Source organism: Malaclemys terrapin, chromosome 9, assembly GCF_027887155.1.
Source record: "Malaclemys terrapin pileata isolate rMalTer1 chromosome 9, rMalTer1.hap1, whole genome shotgun sequence".
NCBI classification, from domain to species: Eukaryota; Metazoa; Chordata; order Testudines; family Emydidae; genus Malaclemys; species Malaclemys terrapin.
The window spans coordinates 53,075,214-53,083,925 of record NC_071513.1 but is presented as its reverse complement, the minus strand read 5'-3'; the positions used below and the strand labels follow the sequence as shown (position 1 = coordinate 53,083,925).

General features: G+C 49.3%; 1 long non-coding RNA gene across 1 annotated transcript; it reads left to right on the top strand.

Annotated features, from left to right (window-relative positions):
* On the top strand, window positions 1–8,485 carry LOC128842741 (uncharacterized). Its single transcript, XR_008446106.1, has 3 exons — window positions 1–73; window positions 2,574–2,810; window positions 8,185–8,485. It is a non-coding gene; the product is annotated as an uncharacterized LOC128842741 (long non-coding RNA).
* The last annotated feature ends 227 nt before the right edge of the window (window positions 8,486–8,712 follow it).

The following is an 8,712-nucleotide window of genomic DNA, read 5'->3' as shown; positions in this document are numbered from 1 at the left end:
CCATTCATGTTCAGATGGAGGGCTATTTGACAAGGACAAGGATGGCGAGGGAGGGAGTTATTTTCATATGAAGGTTAGAAAACAATTGCGTATATTTGTTCCTCACTTTCACATACAACGAAACTGCTCTCCCTCACCACTAATCCAAATGCCTAAAGCACGGTATTCTTTTCTTAACTCTCTCAGCAGATGTTTCATTGACTAATAATTCTGTATCTGCGGCGCTGCTCTGTAACCCTAACCATTAACTCCAGACAATGGCTACTGAGCCCCAAGAACATGTGGCTCTGTTTTCTTAGTGAAAGAAATCACAAGTGTGTTATGCTGCTCATGTTGCAATGCAACCTTGTATTTTCTAATTATTCCATTGTTTACCAGCTTTGAGGTAGTATTTTCCCTACAGACTTTAAAACTTGAGTTCACTTCTTGTGTCCAAAACAAAAGGTTTGAGGTGTGGGTGTATTAATGAAGCCCTCAGTTCAGGTATTTTTTTGTCCAAAAATTGCATAACTGTCTGTAGGTAAGGAAGAAGTTTGGAAAGTTATGAATTATACAGATTTTTTCAAGACTGTTGCTTTTTAAAGCAAAACAGCAAAGTTAATTCTTTTACCTGAAATGAAAATATAAAGGCAATTTAGTAAGTAAATAGGATTGTACATAGCTCAGCATAAGAGATATGTGCAACCTTATTTACCACTCATACGTGACTAGAACATTATCCAATTTACATGGTCCAACTTGAGAATTTCCCACCAGATATGGCTCAATCCAAACTACATTGACAGGGAAATAGCCAGATTTTGCATAGAGCTGGATGGGATCAGGTCATTCCCAACTCAATCTGTGTTAATTCTATTGTAAGGGGAGCATAATCCTATACGATACCAAATATTTCCTGATTTGGCTAGGTGATGTACCAAGGTGATCTCCTAGCCTTCCAGCTCATGCTTTCATGGACTTTAGCTCCCAGGTGCAATGAGTTTTGTGATCTCCTCCCAGTTCCTGATGGATGGAGACTTGGGGCGGGACTAAAGCATATTTTTGACTCAGCAGAACCTGACTCATTTTGTGAAAGATGCTCAGATAGATGGAGCACATGACCCTCTTGTAGGGGAAACAGTCCCCTGAAAACAATCCTTGTGGCGGAGGGAGTGTCACCTATCTGTTCTGGCTGCCTCTGAGCAAGGCACACAACATGCGTCCCAGCGACCAGTCATTTGAGCATTGGCCTGCTAAACCCAGAGCTGTGAGTTCAATCCTTGAGGGGCCATTTAGGGATCTGGGGCAAAATCAGTATTTGGTCCTGCTAATGAAGGCAGGGGACTGGACGTGACTCAATGACCTTTCAAGGTCCCTTCCAGTTCTATGAGATAGGTAAAGGAAAATTGATCCATTAATAAATCTCACGTGGGAAGTCATGGTGGGGTTGGCCAGTTAACCCAACCACACATCAGAATGTTTCTGCCTGGAGCTAAGTCCTGTGCTCCCATGGGCAGGTGAATGCTGCCTGGTAAGTTGAAAGCTGAATTGAATCCACTGTTTGTTCTGCGCCTCCCCCAGTGAGGGGTGAGGAGCAGTTCTACCCAGGAGAGACCTAGCAGGGGTGTGACAGGTAGGGACCAGCCTGGATGACTCTTTGGTAGCTTGTCCCACTCCCTACCCAGCTGTGTAGGGGAGAAAGACCTCCTCCCCACTCTTCTCTGCTCAGACAATGGTGCCAGCCATGGGGGCAGGAGCAGCTCCAGATACCCCCTACCCAATGAGCAAGTGGGTGTGGCGGGGCAGAAAGTGGTTCTGCCCCTACTCAACAGCAGAGTAGATGGATGGATAAAGAGCTGAAATGACTTGGTCCCAAATCAAAATGAAGGGAGGTAGGGAAGGAACTGTGCCCTTTGCATCTCCACTCCTTCCCTGAGCTTTTACTGGGGCAATACAAACCTCTGAGCCATTAGCCTCAGCCAAATCTACCCCCCTCTGATGATGTTGTGACTAGGGAAAATGGTTAGGCTTAGCTTTCTCCTTGCATAGATTCAGAGTAATACCTCGCAGCTCAGTCTGACTGGTTGAGTTCTAACTTAGCTGCTTGTGCTAGCTCGGCCTGACCTAGACTCAACCACAATTCCTTGTGCAGGCAAAGCCTGTGAGGGGAACTTAACTCGCCACTTGCCTGCATTGTTTGCGCTAATCATCAGTGTTGGTTTCTCCCTCTTAACACTACTGAAATATTAAAAGACCCCTTTGAAACCACACCCCTGCTCAAAACTAAACTCCTTCTATAGACAACTCAGCCCCTGTTTTTCCACAGACTGCACTTCCAAGGCATGATGGCATCTGGCCAGGCTCCTTCGACAAAGGCACACCTCTAAGGCAAATCGGAGCACGTCCTATAGGGTTTGTGGAGTTTCCAACCTCCCTGAGTTATTGACTCCCCCTTTCAAGCGTGGCCAGGGGGTTATCTGTCAGTGTTAGGGAGGATTACTAATTTCCTTTCAATGTTTCAAAATAAAAAAGAATTGACGTTTTCTAAAATTCCCTTTTATTTTGTGTCTTTTGCTTACCTCTCTCTGTAAAAGACCTCACAAAGTTGTTAACAGTTCAAAAGGAAAGCTAATCCATACAGTGTGCTGCAATCAACTCTTATCTGGGCAATCCCTGGCCTCCCGCAGACCTAGCAGCAATTGGAGATTGACACAGGCAAGAGCTGGACCATTGACTCCTTCAGAGCTGAATCAACTGTGTGCACCTTTGCTCTGAAGTCCTTCGGGCCGATCTTCCATTGGAAACTGCTAGTGGGACGCTGGTGCTGCCTGGTAAGTGCTTTGAGACACAGAGGCCTTTTCTACCTTAGGGAATTGCACTGTTGCAATTTTCAGTGATTCAGCTGAGCTGCTGTAATTTGCAAGGGCTGCATTTCCTAATGTTCCCTGGCTGCATTAATGTCTTGTGAGATTCCAAGCACAGTTGTAGGGTGGGGTACGAGATCTACAGGTGCATGCCCTTCTGCACACAGATCCAAGGGGATCAATTGACTCATGGAGCATCTCCAACCACCCTCCTTCCCCCACTGCATGAGAAAGGGAAGATCACTTCCCACGCACACAGCTCTCAGGAAAGCAATTGTCCACTGGTTCTTTCCCTTGACAGAGTCGCCTACTGGGCTTTTTATCCCACAACTGTCATTTCCAAGGCTCCTGCTCAAGGCACCTTACAACAAATTCAACTGACGTGAATGTGACAATAGTTGTGTGGGTTGAAGGCTAAGGTGATGACATTGCTCCTTATCTTTGACTTCAATTTTTTAACATTAATTCAGACTGTTTCTTGAATGATTGTGTGGCGAGATCGTGACTGCTTTCAGGTTTGTAAGTTGTTCCAGTGTTCACATTAATTTAACAAACACCACCCGTCCAAGTCATTTATGAGGGCCAACCCACTGAGGCTCTGGATAGGAAACCAAGAGCTGCCTCTGCTTGAATGAAAAGGTCATACTGATTAGCTCAACTGCACTAACTGACTCATGAATTAGTGCATGGATTAGCCACTGGCGGGAGAAGGGGGGAGGGCAAAGAGCTATATGATGTCAGCATGAGTTATGACAGCGGTCCCCAAACTTTTGAGGTCATGCCCCCCCTTAGAATCATAGAATATTAGGGTTGGAAGAGACCTCAGGAGGTCATCTAGTCCAATCCCCTGCTCAAAGCAGGACCAACACCAACTAAATCATCCCAGCCAGGGATTTGTCACGCTGGGCCTTAAAAACCTCTAAGGATGGAGATTCCACCACCTCCCTAGATCACCCATTCCAGTGCTTCACCACCCTCCCAGTGAAATAGTGTTTCCTAATATCCAACCTAGACCTCCCGCACTGCAACTTGAGACCATTGCCCCTTGTTCTGTCATCTGCCACCATTGAGAACAGTCTAGCTCCATCCTGTTTGGAAAGCCCTTCAGGTCGTTGAAGGCTGCTATCAAATCCCCCCTCACTCTTCTCTTCTGCAGACTAAATAACCCAGTTCCCTAAGCCTCTCCTCGTAAGTCATGTGCCCCAGCCCCCAATCATTTTTGTTGCCCTCCGCTGGACTCTCTCCAATTTGTCCACATCCCTTCTGTAGTGGGTCGACCAAAATTGGACACAATACTCCAGGTGTGGCCTCACCAGTGCTGAATAGAAGGGAATAATCACTTCCCTCGATCTGCTGGCAATGCTCCTACTAATGCAGCCTAATATGCCGTTAGCCTTCTTGGCAACAAGGGCACACTGCTGACTCATATTCAGCTTCTCATCTACTGTAATCCCCAGGTCCTTTTCTGCAGAACTTCCGCTTAGCCAGTCAGTCCCCAGCTTGTAGCGCTGCATGGGATTCTTCTGTCCTAATTGCATGCCTCTTGTCCTTGTTGAACCTCATCAGATTCCTTTTGGCCCAATTCTCCAATTTGTCTAGGACACTCTGGACTGTAGCGAGGCGGTGGGACACCCCACAGCCCTGCTGAGGGCCGAACCTCCCCTAATCCCAACGTGGGCGGAGCCACCAGATCTGGAGGCCGCCCCTCCGAGGTCACGGCCCCAACCCGGAAGTATAAAGGCCCGCCTGCAGAGCTCAGTGGAGCCCAGGCCGGCGGAGAGAGCAGACGTCCATGGCTGAGCTCCCGCTTCGGAAACAGCCGCCGGCTGCGACCGGCCTGCTGACTCACCGGACCGGTCGAGCCTACCTTTCGCCAGGTACCCCGAGGAGGACTGGCCAAGCCTGCCCCGTGCCAGGTACCCTGAGGAGGACTGGCCAAGCCTGCCCCGTGCCAGCTACCCCGAGGAGGAGCCGAGCCTGCCCTCCGCTACGTACCCAGAGGAGCCAATGCTGGTGGAGAGCACCGACGACACTAAGACGGCCCAGGTACCATACGAGGGGGAGTGTGGAAGTAGCCCGGGGGCAGCCAACCCCAGTCTGGCTGCTGCACTGCCAGAGCCGATGTCAGTGTGTTGCGGCCAGGATCCCCACTGACAGCAGCGAATGTCCGTCGCTGCTAGGGCCCCAGGCTGGGACACAGTGGAGTGGGAGGGCCTGCGTCCCCCCTGCCACCCACTCCTTGGGTGGCAGACTCCCCCTGTTTCCCCTGGCCTAGAGAGGCTGGGTACCTGATTGACTATTTGTTTGCTGCCCCGCCCTGACCTAGGTCCTGGGCTATCCCAAACTGATCCAGGCCCTGCTACAAGGCCTGGGCCTCTGACAGACTGTTTGCTTGCTGCCCGCCGAGTTAGGGCCTGGGCTGCTATAGACTTTGCCTCAGCCCTTGCTTAAGGGCCTGGGTTTCAGACCTCTTGACTCAGCCCCTGCTTATGGGCCTGAGCCCCTAACTGTGTGCCTGTTGTCCCAGACTGCCGCTGGACCAGAGCGAGGCGGTGGGACACCCCAGAGCCCCGCTGAGGTCCGAACCTCAGCCCAAACCTACTACATGGACCCTATCCCTACCGTCCAGTGTATCTACCTCTCCCCCCAGCTTAGTGTCATCTGCGAACTCGCTGAGGGTGCAATTCATCCCATCATCCAGATCATTAATAAAGACGTTGAACAAAACCGTCCCCAGGACAGACCCCTGGGGCACTCCGCTTGATACCGGCTGCCAACTAGACATCAGCATCCAGCCGGGGCCAGCAGCAGAGCTGCGGCTCCAGGGAGGAGGGGTAAGGGGGCCAAGCCTGGGGCTGCAACTGTGGCTGGATGTTGGGCCAGAAGTGGAGCCATGGCCAGGCGCTGAGGCTGGGGGCAGGAGTGGAAGTGGAGCTGCGCTGAGGCTGGGGGCGGGGCCACGCGTGTAGCTGGCGATGTGGCTGGGAGCAGGACCGGAGCAGAACTGAGGGTGGGGAGGGGATGGGTGGAGCTCCCTCCCTGTCTCCTTAGGGGCTGGCCTGGGCCCTGCTGCGCTCCCCTGTATGTTCCTCCACTCCACCCTAGGTGTGTGTGTCTCACACTTGGGGACCTCTGAGGTACAATTATATTTACTGTAATAGTGTTCATTCTCCTCCTCAGTTTACTGGCAACTACAGAGGTTTGCTCAAGCATAGTAGTGGCTGAGAGGAGGGTGCCTGTGCCATTGTGTGTGTGTGCAGATGGAGCTGGGCATAGCACGCTCCGCTGGGCATAGCATGCTCAGTTGTGTTGCTTTCTGCTTTCCTAAAATGTAACAGCAGCCTGATGGCCGTTCAGGACTGGGATGCTGGGCCTAACCCACAAAATGACCAGTCATGCCTCCTTGAGGCCCTGAACTGCCATGCCTCAGAGGGGTCTAGGTCCACATCCTTGGAACTGCAACAATTGCCTGGGCATAGAAGAAGCTCCCATGAGGGAGGGATAGCTCAGTGGTTTGAGCATTGGCCTGCTAAACCCAAGGTTCTGACTTCATTCTTTGAGGGGGGCATTTAGGGAACTGGGGTAAAAATCCATCTGGGGATTGGTCCTGCTTTGAGCAGGAGGTTGGACTAGGTGACCTCCTGAGGTCCCTTTCAGCCCTGGTATTCTATGATTCCCCCTTCCCTAGTGCACAAAATGAGACAGAATCTTTGATTATAGGCCCTTTAGGGCAGGGACCATCTTCATGTTCTGTATTTGTACACTGCTTACCCCAATAGGTTCCTGGTCCATGTCTCAGGCTCAAGTACAAACAACTAGCCAGTGTCTAGCAATGTACATGCTCACCAGGGCCCTGATCCTGCCTGTGGATCCAGGCAGACATACCCATGCACCTCTTTCTCTTGGTTCCTTCAAAACAAAAAGTTCTCCTTTTGAACTAGCCCCACAGCTCATTAACTCTGAATGCTGGAATTGTTGGAAAGGCTTCACAGCACGCTCACCCCCTGCAGCGTATGACTGGTTCGGCTCTATTTGCATTTGTATCAATTTCACATCAAAACAAAGTGAGAGAGAAGGGGAAAAACAAATCCCAGTCTCCATGGGCCGGTCACTAGCTTACTGCAGGGGCAGGCAGTGCAGCTAAGTTTTGTTAACCCATCCCCTGCAGCTTGCCATCTTCATAGAATCATAGAATATTAGGGTTGGAAGAGACCTCAGGAAGACATCTAGTCCAATCCCCTGCTCAAAGCAGGACCAATACCAACTAAATCATCCCAGCCAAGGCTTTATCAAGCCGGGCCTTAAAAACCTCTAAGGATGGAGATTTCCACCTCCTCCCTACATAACACATTCCAATGCTTCACCATCCTCCTAGTGAAATAGTGTTTCCTAATATCCAACCTAGACCTCCCCCACTGCAACTTGAGACCATTGCTTCTTGTTCTGTCATCTTAAACCTCTTCCTTGGAAATGTCTTCAGAGTTTCTAAAATGCCTGCAATTGCATTGGATATTTCAGGGATAACAGGGTGGTCAACCACTGGAGCAACTTGCTAAGGAATGTTGTTGGTTCTCCATTGCTTGGAGACTTTAAATGAAGTTTGGGTGTCTTGCTAAAAGATAAACTCCAGCTCAACTAGAAGCTATGGGCTTGGTGCAGGATTACTGGGTGGATTTCTCCAACCTGTGTTATGCAGGAGTTCAGAGTAGACTAACAAAATGGTCCATTCTGGCCTTCAAAGCTATGGGAGTGTTCTGAGTAAGAATCCCCAGATGCCACATTTGTTTGTTTTACCTCTATACCTAGTGCCCATTCAGGTCAAGCCTACATGTTGGCATTTATAGAAAGGGAGCTGGCAGCTCCATGGATTTGCTCTGCAGAGCTCCACCCATCTACCTTTGCTTGGCTCTTTGTGGGCCAATTTGGAGACAAGAACTCTGTTGGTGACACATCTATTATCCTTGTCCTCTGCACCCCCTGACCACAAGATGATATTGTATCACCCAGTAATGCTGGGTATGTCTAAACAGTGATAAAAGACCCACACCTGGCCCAGATCAGCTGACTCAGACTCACGGGGCTATAAAACTGCAGTATAGATGCTCGGGCTGGATCCTGGGGTCTGACACCCTGCCAGGGCAGAGGGTCCCCAAACCTGGGTTCCAGCCTGGGCCAAAATGTTCACACTTCAATTTTTAGCCCTACAGCCTAAGCCAGCTGACTCAGGCTCTGAGACTTGGTGCCACTGGTTTTTTTTATTGAAGTGCAGACATACCCACTGAGACACAAGACAACAGCCATCAGAACTAATGAGCTCTCCCTCTTGTTTGATGTACTCTAGGTCCAGGCCCTCATGCTGAACAGTTGTGGTGCACCAGAAACTGCCAATGGTGTGTATGAGAGCTGTAAGGAGTCAGGATTTGGTCTAACGGGAGTTTTAACAATGTGGTGCACATGAAGTATGGACTTCAGGTTTGGTCAAAGCATTCACAGAAATAAAACCATGGATTTAGTGATTAGTAGAATGGGTTGCAGTTTGTATGTGGTGAGGGATGTATATCTGACACGTCATGTGCCACCATAAAACCATTAGAGTAAAAACGGTGCAGTAGGCTTCTAAAAATGTCCACAATTGTCTTTGATATGTTCCTCTTAATAATAAAGAAGTTTGGTCTCTCTTACCTTGTTGTAATATCTGATATTGGTTCTTTACTCCAGCTTAGATACTCTTCTTGTCTTTATCTTTGTTATCTCTGTTTAAAATAAACAATCAAGAATAAAAAGAAAAATCCCTGTATGTGAATGACTTGAATACGCTCCATCTATCACCCCATCTCTTTAATTAAATGGATTTTTTTTCTTTGGTCCT